The sequence below is a fragment of the Ursus maritimus genome, unplaced genomic scaffold, assembly GCF_017311325.1.
Source record: "Ursus maritimus isolate PB19 unplaced genomic scaffold, ASM1731132v1 scaffold_29, whole genome shotgun sequence".
Lineage (NCBI taxonomy): Eukaryota > Metazoa > Chordata > Mammalia > Carnivora > Ursidae > Ursus > Ursus maritimus.
In genome coordinates this window covers 9468190-9481105 of record NW_024425452.1, presented here as the reverse complement: position 1 = coordinate 9481105, position 12916 = coordinate 9468190, and positions in this window count along the sequence as shown.

Genomic DNA, 12916 nt, shown 5'->3' with positions numbered 1-12916 from the left:
AAGGACACTTCACAGAAGATCCAGAAGTATCTGCCTACAGTGCCATGATCACAGCTCAGAGTCATGAGGTAGGACACTAAGAATGTGCCTCAGTATGTCACTGACCAGCACACCTCAGAACCCAAAGGATATGTGGTAACTCACTCTTGGGTTTGAAAGAACCCAAGTACCCAGGCTGCCTGGACATGATGAAGTTGAACTAACCCAGCCACAGCACAGCCAATTTGGGCACTGTGCCTGTCAGAGTACTCTGGTCTCCACTGATCATAAAATCCAGTGCTGGTAGCTAGTCAGCATCAGTCACTAAACCATGACAGCCCTAATGCCTCCTCGTCAACCTGTCTAAATGGCACAGTAAAGATCATGCACGGACACCACAGCTATCCACATGCATTCATTTCCATAATGAGAGAAGTGTGACCATATCAGATTTTTATATAGTTTTGTTACAGAAGAAATGTGATCTCTAGTCTAGGGCCCTTAAAGCAACTTAGTCTTTGTTCTGCATTATGTTTTCCAGATTTATGCCAAATACTTAGTAGGCCACATCCAAGTCAATTACCATCTCTGATTATGATTAAACAGACCCAATGCACTAATTAGGGTCTCTTCCTATCAGCCCTGCCAAGCTTGCTGAGTTTCTCTTGTCAATATTCTCCTTTACCTTTCATGGCTCCTTCCTAATTGGGCATCACTGAGATTTAGTAATGATGCTTCATATTGTGGTATCCCAAGTAATGTAAGTGGAAATAGTCAAATAGAAAAAAAAAAAATGAAAGAGAGAGCACATGTGTGTTGAAACCCAAGGGTATATCTGCATTCTACAATCCCAGATCTGGGTGATCAGATGAAATTCATAAAAATCAAGTAGTAGCCTCCCTTAATAATATATTTTCTTGTTCCGAAGAAAAACCAAGTGAGATGTAGCACTACTGCAGTTTTTTTCAGCAAATGGTCTGCATGCTGCCATTCTGTAGACACAGCTAAAGTTAGACATTATGTCTGTCCAGTGAGTTCAGTTAAATCATTCTAACAAGCAAAGTTAGTGTGCTAAAAGACATTAACAGGCAGTTGGTTTTTTTTTTAATTTTCCAGGAGGGGGCAAAACTGTTCTATTTTTACTTCTAATAAATAGAAATTGAACTAAAACTGGGAAGTAATATTTCTAAATGGCAATGTTAATAGAAAGCATGACACCTAAATAACTGTTCTCATATAAATCAAATGGAAGATAGGAAGTGTCCTCTTCTTCATTTTTGTCCAGAACAAAAATTCATAAATATTACGTAGCTATTAAAATAAATTCCAGTGAAGATTCAAGACAATGGTTAGGCTGGCTCTCCAATTTATTAGGAGACCAAAGCAACTCTGTCCCTAATCACAATAGTTTGATTGGCTAAATACGGGCCTTTGTTTCCATTTCAACTCAAAAGGAATTTTCTCACTTACATGTGAGAGAAAAAAAAAGAGGAATCCATGAATTAAATAGAACTTCTCACCAATATATATGTAGATACCAACGTCAAGTAAAACTGGTATTCATACCATTAGCTATGACTTCAGAATCCTATCATCATTGGTCATATAAACATAAGTTCACCAATGTTCACTTAAGGGCTAAAAGCAAATCCATCTTATCCTGCGTTTTTTTTGTTTGTTTGTTTCATTGGTTGGTTGGTTTTTTGGGGGTTTTTTTTAGATTTTATTTATTTGAGAGAGGGAGATCACTGTAGGGACAGGGAGAGAGAATCTGAAGCAGACCCTGCACTGCCCTACGCGGGGCTGGATCTCACTACTGGGAGACCATAACCTGAGCTGAAACCAAGAGCAGGTCGTCCAACCAACGGAGCCACCCAGATCTTATCTTGCTCTTGGCTTAAATGAAAGAATAATGATAATGTTCTGTTTTTCATGTGGCAGAAATCATTATCTTGGTTCATGCAGTAAGTATCTGGTGTTTGTTTTTTAATAGCTTAACTGAAAGTAGGATTTTTTTTTCTTTTTGGGGGGCCTGCTTGCTTTGCTCAATTTCAGACACTAAGATTGTGTCATTTATCCAGAAAATCTTGCTGGAGATGCAGGTGGACCCCTAATGCTTCCATATTCACTTGTCATTTTAGCATGAACAGGACATGCTTTTACTCATGTACATATTCCCTATGGAGCAATGAAGCATGAAGATAGCTAGGCAGATTGTACACAGGCCAGAGTGTGTAGAAATCAATTGAAAACCCTCGACTATGTGGTAAGAAAGAAACAAATTCGGTGAGAAGGTTGAAAGAACTGGCTGTGGCTCTGCCATCCAAATCCTCTACATATTTGCCTGACTTTGTGGGGGAAAAAAATAAATGATTGGTGGAGATCAAGTGATTTGAACTGCAATGCTAAACAGGAATCCCTGCAGATAGGTATGTACTCTACAAATATAAGAAAGGGAGATTAATAAAGTAAATGGTAGGACTTTGCCTTAATTATCTGCATAATTATCTCACACTTCAATTCTGTGTATACACCTGGCTTTAGGCTGGGTTCAAATGATTTCTTTAAAAATTTGAGTGTGGCCATGTTGATTCATATTCAGGGGCTGTTTTAATGAGCAATTTGCTGGATAAGAGAACTAATCAATCAACAAATATTGAGGTACACTGTGAGCTTACTTCCCATAGTGGGGACAGAGAGAAACCCAAAAACATAGGACATGGTCTCATCCTTCAAGTATGGAAAAACTGGCCAGAGGCCAGCAGCAAAAAGAAGCAATGTCACAGGATGATTAAACACTCACAGGAAAAAAAGAAAAAAAATTCAGGCCCTAGGACCAAACTACTGGGGTTTTAATTCCAACTCTGCCATTTAACTTCTGATGCCTTGGACTGGTACCGATCTGTAAAATGGGCACAATAATAATATCTACCTCTTAGGATTTTTGCATGGATTAAAAGATGGAGCCAAAGAAGATGCACAGTCTATAATAATCACTGAATGAACAAATTAATAAAATTTTGCACACAGGTTTTGAAGGGCAGTGACCAAAGTCATATGAAGCCTGACTTCTAGTTCAGTCTCCAATACTGCTTCCATGTGTGATCTTGAATAAGTTACACACTCACGGACTTCAATTTCTCCTACTTAAACATAAGGTTTTAATTTAGATTACCTCAACACAGTATTATAGCTTTGATTATAATTCTGTAATCACACATTTTTTGATGAGAATTTGATGAGAGAAAAAGCATATCAGGGATGGCTAGAGACAAGGAAGGTTTTAGTAAGGAGGTGAATTCCTTTACCTGAGGAAATAGGAGAGAAATAAATTGGTGGCATAGAGGTAGACAACAAACACATGAGAAGACACTGAGAAGGGGAAGAGTGGAGAGATGAGAGGAACTAAAAAGAGAAAGTTCTGATCTATTTGGAGGCTTCACCCAGAGGCGTACGATGAAGTGGGTTTTTACATGAAGGATGAAACCTATGTGTAGAAGACTTGAAAGAAAGGCAAAAGAATTCCCTTGTAAAGCCAGTAAGAACTAAGATCTCCTAAACATTTTTTGAAAGAGGGAATGGCAATGTGAAAGCAGTGATTAAGGAAGTTAGAATGGCAAAAATTGACAAGGCAAGAAACAGCAATTGTTGGAGAGGATGTGGAGAAAGGGGATCCCTCCTACATTGTTGGTGGGAATGCAAGTTGGTACAGCCACTCTGGAAAACAGTGTGGAGGTCCCTTAAAAAGTTAAAAATTGAGCTACCCTATGATCCTGCCATTGCACTACTGGGTATTTACCCCAAAGGTACAGATGTAGTGAAGAGAAGAGCCATATGCACCCCAGTGTTCATAGCAGCATTGTCCACAATAGCTAAATCATGGAAGGAGCCAAGATGCCCTTCAACAGATGACTGGATTAAGTAGTTGTGGTCCATATATACAATGGAATATTACTCAGCTTTCAAAAAGAACGATTTCTCAACATTTGCTGCAACAGGGACAGCACTGGAGGAGATAATGCTAAGTGAAATAAGTCAAGCAGAGAAAGACAATTATCATATGGTTTCTCTCATCTATGGAACATAAGAACTAGGAAGATTGGTAGGAGAAGAAAGGGATAATGAAAGGGGGGTTAATCAGAAGGGGGAATGAAGCATGAGAGACTATGGACTCTGAAAAACAAACTGAGGGCTTCAGAGGGGAGAGAGGTAGGGGAATGGGATAGGCTGGTGATGGGTAGTAAGGAGGGCACATATTGCATGGTGCACTGGGTATTATACGCAACTAATGAATCATCGAACTTTACATCAGAAACCAGGGATGTACTGTATGGTGACTAACATAATATAATAAAAAAACATTAAAATAAAAAAATAAATAAATAAATCAGTTTTAAATTAAAAAAAAAAAACCAGGGATGTACTGTATGGTGAATAACATAATAAAAATATTATTATGAAAAAAAGGAAGATTAATTTGATAAAATTATGCAAGATGAATCACAGGAAGTTAAGATAATAAAGTCAATTATTCTTTCTAAAATTGACTATTAATACAGCCCAAAAATAAATGCAATGAATGTTATGGCCACCTCAGAAAAAGTTTCATTAGTCTATGACTAAAACTCAAATTTTTGCATTACTAAGTAAAGAATTCATAAAATCTTGTGACATTTAAAAATTACATATATATATGTCAAGCACCATTATGACAGATGCAAATAACGTGTTAAAATATTATCATCCTAGAAGCTCCTAAGCGGCTCAGTTAGTTAAGCATCTACCTTAGGCTCAGGCCATCATCCCAGGGTCCTCAGCAGGGGAGTCTACTTCTCCCTCTCCCTCTGCCCCTCCCCCCTGCTTGTGTGTGCTCTCTCTCTCTCCTCTGCATTCTCTCTCTCAAATAAATAAAATCTTTCAGAAAATACACTATCATCCTATCTACATGTCTCTCCCCAAAGATAAATGTAGCATGAATTAAGTGAAATCTTACAGATTAAAAGAATCCGAGATGTCTGGATAAGCTCAGTTCTGCTACATTATATTCAAGCATGTGTAATGAAATAACTCTGCAACACTTGCAAACTGTCACTTAGAACTGGAGAATAGGAAAGCAGGCGTTAGAGATCAAGAACCATACTGTTCATGAGCCTCACTTGTGTTTCTCGCCTCTTCATACCAACAGAGTAAAATTTAGCAATTCCCCAGGAAAGTTAGATGAATCTTAGCAATAGAACCAGATGATTCATTTGCCCCTGGACACTTAGAAGAAAAAGAAGTTTGGGCAGTTTTCAACAATGTGGTCACCCTCTAATCTTCATATTTTGAGAACAAGATGAATAAATTTGGAGCCACAGAACTTAATTTTGTATAATTCAATAAATATTTTTTAACACCATTATGAGCAAAGGAGAGTGAGAAGACAGAGGAAAGAAACGTATGTTAAATACTAATTATATACTATATATGTATCTATCCAACACCATACTAGACCCAACTTAAATGTTATCTCATTTATTTCATTTATTTCTATTAAGAGAGAGAGCTGATACTTTCCCAGTTGTACTGATAAAAAAAAAAAAAACAATAACAACTTAAGTTCAAAGAACTAAGGAAATATATCTAAGGTCTCACAACAACTAAGTGAGCCAAGATTTTAAAACAATTGTGCCTAGACTTCCAATTATAGCCTCCATGGAATAACAGGGATCAGATTCACTCTTCTGCCTGAAACAATCAAAATACATTGAATAAGGTCTTCAAACATTTGAAACAAGGTTTACAAAACACTCAGCATCAAGCAATGATGAATAGTGATCCGTGAGGAACAGGAAACAAAGTAAACCCTACCATCTACCCCCCAGCTTACTGAATTCAGAGAATTTCCACACTACCGCACAGGGAGGTGGAAACCAGAGCTGAGAGCCTGGGGAGACCAAGGCAACTAGAGTTCACAGGATATAGTCCTAAAGAGGAGAACACTGCATGGGGAAATGTGAAGATCTACAGAGGATCCCCTTCGGTATTCAGCTGAGTAATAGGCACATGCATGCAAGGAACCTACAAGAACAGTACCACAGGGAAGAGTAAGAGGTAAAAGTGCCACCCAACACTCACACAGAGCCTGGTATGGCTCCTAGCAAATCTCAAGATTCAGTGGGCGTTACCAGAAATAAGCCCATTCTTATACGGTCAATTAATGTATGACACAGTAGGCGAGAATACACAATGGAAAAAAGACAGTCTTCAATGAATAGTGTTGGGAAAACTGGACAGCTACACTCATGATACACAAAAGCAAACTCAAAATGGATTAAAGACTTAAATATGAGACCTGAAACCACAAAATTTCTAAGAGAAAATACAGGCAGTAAGCCTTAGCAACATATTTATGGATATGTCTCCTGAGGCAAGGGAAACAAAAGTAAAAATAAACTACTGGGACTACATCAAAATAAAAAGCTTTTTCAGAGCAAAGGAAACTTCAATGAAACAAAAAGGCAATCTACTGAAAGGGAGAAGGTATTCCCAGATGATATATCTGATAAGGGTTTAGTATCCAAAATATATAATGGATTTATACAGCCCAACACCAAAAAGCCAAACAATGCAATTAAAAAATGGGCAGAGAACCTAAATAGACATTTTTCCAAAGAATATGCAGATGGTCAACAGACACAAGAAAGATGTTCAACATCACCAACCATAAGGGAAATGCAAATCAAAACCACAATGATATGTCACCTCATACTGATCAGAATGGATAGTATCAAAAAGACAAGAAATAGCAAGTGTTGGTAAGGATGTGAAGAAAAGGGAATCCTTGTACACTCTTGGTGGGAATGTAAATTGGTATAGCCACTGTGGAAAACAGTAAGGAGGTTCCTTAAAAAATTAAAAATAGAAATACCATATGATCCAGTACTTCCACTAGTGGGCATTTACCCAAGGAAAACAAAAACACTAATTCAAAAAGATGTATGCGCCCCTATGTTTACTGCAGTATCAATTACAATAGCCAAGTTATGGAAGCAATCCAAATGTCCATCAATAGATGAATGGAAAAAAAAGGATCTTGCCATTTGTGACAACATGGATAGACCTAGAGGGTATAATGGTATGTGAAATAAGAAAGAGAAAGACAAATATCATATGATTTCACTTACATATGGAATATTAAAAGAAAAAGACAAATGAACAAACAAACAAAAACAGACTCACAAATACAAAGAATAAACCATGCTTGCCAGAGGTGAAGGGATCAGGGGATGCACAAAGTGAGTGAAGGGGATTAAGAGATATTAACACTTCCAGTTATGAAATAAGTAAGTCATGGGAATATAATGTACAGGAAATAGAATATATCAATAATATTGTAATACAAACAAAACCCAAAACCAGTAGAAGGGAAGAAATAAAGATTAGAGCAGAAATAAACAAAATGGAAACTAAAACACAATAAAACAGATCAATGAAACCAGGAGCTGGTTCTTTGAAAACATCAACAAAATCAGTAAGTCTTTAGCCAGACTCATAAAAAAGAGAGGGAGAGGGGACTCAAATAAATAAAATCAGGAAGAGGATAAATAAAAACTGACACCACATATATACAAAAATTGTAAAAGAGTATTATGAAAAGTATATGCCAATAAATTGGACAACCTACAAGAAAAGGATGAATTCTCAGAAACATATAACCTCCCAAAATTGCATCAGGAAGAAGTTGAAAATTTAAATGACTGATTACCAGCAAAGAAATTGAATCAGTAATCAAAAAATGCCCAGCAAAGAAAAGTCTAGGGCCAGATGGCTTCACAGGTGAATTCTACCAAAAGTTTAAAGAAGAGTTAATACTGGGGCACTTGGGTGGCTCAGTCTGTTAAGCGTCTGCCTTCAGCTCAAGGCATGATCTCAGCGTCCTGGATTCGAGCTCGGCAGCAGGCTCCCCACTCAGTGAGGAGAGTGCTTCTCCCTCTCCCTCTGCCAGCCACTCTGCCTGCTTGCACTCTCTCCCTCTCTCTCTTTCAAATAAATAAATAAAATCTCAAAAAGAAGAAGAAGAAGAAGAACAAGAACAAGAACAAGAAGAATAGTAGTTAATACCTACTCTTTTCAAACTATTCCAAAAAAAGAGGAGAAAGGAAAATTTCCTAATTCATTCTACGAGGCCAGCATTACCCTGATACCAATACCAGATAAAGACAATGCAAAAAAAGAACTACAGGCCAATATCTCTGATGAACATAGATACAAAAATCCTCAAAAAAATATTAGCAAACCAAATCCAATGATACATTTTAAAAAATCATTCATCACAATCAAGTGGGATTTATCCCTCAGATGCAAGGGTGGTTCAATATTCACAAGTCAATCAATGTGATACATGACATCAATAAAAGAAGGCATAAAAACCATATGGTCATTTTAATAGATGCAGAAAAATCATTTGACAAAGTACAACATCCGTTTAGGATAAAAACCCTCAACCAAATAGGTTTAGAGGGAACATACCTCAATGTAACAAAGGCCATATATGAAAAACCCATAACTAACATCATACTCAATGGTGAAAAACTGGGAGTGTTTTGCCTAAGGTCAGGAACAAGACAGGGATGTCCACTCTCACCACTATTACTCAACATAGTACTGGAAGTCCTAGCCATAGAAATCAGAGAAGAGGGAATAAAAGGCATCCAAATTGGTAAGGAAGGAGTAAAACTTTCACCATTTGCAGATCACATGCTATAATATATAGAAAACCCTAAAGACTCCACCAAAAAGCTACTAGAACTGATCAATAAATTCAGTAAGGTCACAGGATACAAAATCGATGTACAGAAATTGTGGAATTTTATATACTAATAATGAAGCAACAGAAAGAAAAATTGAGAAAGCAATCCCATTTACAACTGCACCAAAGATAATAAAATACCTAGGAATAAACTTAACCAAGGAGGGGAAAGACCTATACCCTGAAAACTGTAAAACACTGATGAAAGATACTGAAAATGACACAAACAAATGGAAAATATTCCATGATAATGGACTGGAAAAACAAATATTGTTAAAATGTCCATACTACCCAAAGCATCTAAAGATTTAATGCAATCCCTATCAAATTATCAATATCGAAATACCAACATTTTTCACCAAACTAGAACAAACAATCTTAAAATTTGTACAGAACCAAAGAAGACCCCCAATAACCAAAACAATCTTGAAAAAGAAAAACAGCTGGGGGTAACACAATCCCAGATTTCAAATTATACTACAAAGCTGTAGTAATCAAAACAGTATGGTACTGGCACCAAAAAAAAAAAAAAAGGCATATGGATCAATGGAGTGGAAAAGGAAGCCCAGAAATGAACCCACGTTTGTATAGTCAATTATTCTTCAACAAAAGAGGAAAGAATTCGCAATGGGAAAAAGACAGCTTCTTCGACAAATGGTGTTGGGAGAACTGGATAGTTATGTGCAAAAGAATGAAACTAGACCACTGGCTTACACCATCCACAAAAATAAATTCAAAATAGAATAAGGATCGAAATGTGAGACCTGAAACCAAAAAAATCATAGATGAAATCATAGGCCGTAATTTCTCCAAAATCCAACATAGCATCATTTTTCTAGATATGTCTCCTGAGGCAAGGGAAACAAAAGCAAAAATAAACTATTGGGACTGCATCAAAATAAAAAGCCCAAGTGTCCATCAACAGATGAATGGATAAAGATGTGGTATAAAGATACAACAGAATATTATTCAACAGTAAAAAGAATGAAATCTTGCCATTTGCAACCACTTGGATGGAGCTAGAGAGAGTATAATGCTAAGCAAAATAAACCAGTCAGAGAAAGTCAAATACTGAATGATTTCACTCCTACATGAAATTTAAGAAACAAAACAAACAAGGGCAGGGGGAGACAAACCAAAAACCAGACTCTTTACTATAGAAAACAAATTGATAGTTACCAGAGGGGATGTGAGCGGGGGTATGGGTTAAATAGGTGACAAGGATTAATAGTACACATATCTTGATGAGCACTGAGTAATATACAGAATTGCTGAATCACTGTATTGTACACCTAAAACTAATATAACACTGTATATGAACTATACTAGAATTAAAATTTTTTAAATAAATAATATAGAGCACCTGGCTGGCTCAGTCAATAGAGCATGGGCTCTTGATTTTAGGGTTGTGAGTTCAAGCCCCACATCAGATATAGAGATTGCTTAATAAATAAACTTTAGATGATAGATAGATAGACAGACGGATGGATGAGAGGAGCTTTAAAAAAAAAAATGAAGGCAAGTCAAGACTCTTTCAGAAATACTAAAGCTGAAAGACATCATCACTAGCAGACCAAAACTACAAGAATTATAAAAGGTAGTCTTTGAAGAAGAAGGAAATTGTAACAGACGGAAATATAGATCTACACAAAGGAATAAAGAACATTAGAAATGGTAACTATATCAGTAAACATACTGCTTTTCTTATTATTTAAATGCTTTAAAAAAGACTTGACGGTTTAAATAAAAATACCAATCTAGTGCTAGGTTTATAATATGTAGATAAAAATCCATGACAAGGGGCGCCTTGGGTGGCACAGCGGTTAAGCGGCTGCCTTCGGCTCAGGGCGTGATCCCGGTGTTGTGGGATCGAGCCCCACATCAGGCTCCTCTGCTATGAGCCTGCTTCTTCCTCTCCCACTGCCCCTGCTTCTGTTCCCTCTCTTGCTGGCTGTCTCTATCTCTGTCAAATAAATTAAATCTTAAAAAAAAAAAAATCCATGACAAAAAAACACAAAGTTGGAGGAGAGAAATGGAAATATACTATTTTAATGTTCTTAAACTACATATATAATGGTATAATATCACTTGGGGGTAACCTGCAATATATTAAAGATATACATTATAAACATTAAAGCAAAATAAGAAAATAGAGTTAACAGGCCAAGAAAGGAGATTAAAAATAATCTTTTTTTAAAAATTTCTAATAAACCAAAAAGACATAAAAATTGAAAAGGATAACTATATACAGATGAGACAAATATAAAACAAATAGCAAGTTGATAGACTTAAACCTAATCATATCAATAACCACTTTAAATATAAATGGTCCAAATACCTCATTAAAAAGAAGAGGTTTTGGGGTAGATAAAGACAAAATAATCAAAACCCAACTACAAAAACATACCTGAAATATAAAGACAAAAATAAAGTAAAAGTAAAAAAAGATGCTGAAAGATATAATGCTAACACAAAGTAAGAATGGCTTTGTCTGACAAAGAAAATTTCAGAGCAGAGAATATTAAAAGCAATAAAGATGATCATTTCACAATGATAAAAGGGTCAATTTATCAAAAAGACATAACAATCTTAAATCTGTTAACACAGTTCAAAATAAATGAAGCAAAAGCTAAAAAGATAAATAGATAACTCTCTCTAATGATAGTCAGAGACTTCAAAATCCTCTCTCAACGTAGGGCAGAAAAATTAGATAGAAGTCAGTAAGGATACAGAAGATTCGAACACTGTCAGTCAACTTTATCTAAACCATTCCACCCAAGAGTTACTACATACATGTTCTTTTAGAATGCACATAGATTATTTCCCAAGATGGACAATATTCTAGGCCATAAAATAAGTATCAATAAATTTGTAGCACTCAAGTCATGCAAAATTCATTCTCTGAGCAAAAAGGATTAAATTAGAAATCAGTAACAGAAAGATATCTAAAAATTTTCCCAAATAATTGGAATCTAACCAACACACTTTTAAATAACATATTGATCCAGGAAGAAATCAAAAGGAAAAGTAGAACGCATTTTGACCTAAATGAAATTTAAAGGACAACATGTTAAAATTTATGAGATACCACTGAAGTAGTATTTATGGAGAAATGTATAGCATTAATGCCTATATTTAAAAAAAGAAAGCTCTCAAATCAATGACCTCAACTTCCATGTTAAGAAACTAGAAAAGAAGAGTGAATTAAACCCAAAGTTAGTAGAACTAAGGGCATTATAATAATAAAGAGCAGCAATGAATGCAAACAAAATAGGAAAAAAAGAAAGAAAAATCTCATTCTTTGGAAAAATGTCAATAAAATGGAAAAACCTCAACCCAGACTGATCACAAAAGCTAAAAAACAATGAAGGCACAAATTTAAAGTATCAGAAATAAAGACAGATGACCTAATTACAGATTTCATAAATATTAAAAGAGTAAAAATAGAATACAATGGATAACTTTATGCCAATAAATTCAATCACCTAAATGAAATGGATAAATTTCTTGAAAGACACGAATTATCAAAACTCACTTAACAAGAAAGTAATCTCAATTATCTTTTATCTGTTAAATTGAAGTTTTAGTTAAAAATTTTCCCACAAAGAATGCTCCAGAACTACATGTAAATTCTACTGAACGCTTAAGAAAGAAATAATAACTATACAAATTTTTCCAGAAAATTGAAAAGAGAATATGTTCCAATTCATTCTTAACACCAACATTATGGTGATATCAAATCCTGACAAAGCTATTACAAAAAAAGGAAACTACAGACCAATATCCTTCATTGACACAGATGCAAAAATTCTAAACAAAATTTTAGTAAATCTAATCCAATAATGTATAAAACGAATAATACATTATGACAAAGCAGTGCTGTTATCAGGAATGTCAGGTAGGTTTAACATTTACAAACCAATCAAATTCACCATACTATCAATCTAAAAAAGAAAAATCATATGATCATTTCACTAGATATACAAAGCATTTGACAAAATCCTATATCCATGTCTGATAAAACTCTCCACAAACTAGAAATAGAAGAGAATTCCCTCAACTTGATAAAAGACATCTACAAAAAACTTGCAACTAACATTAGACTTACTGGTGAAAGGTTGAAAACTTTCCCCAAAGATCAGGAAA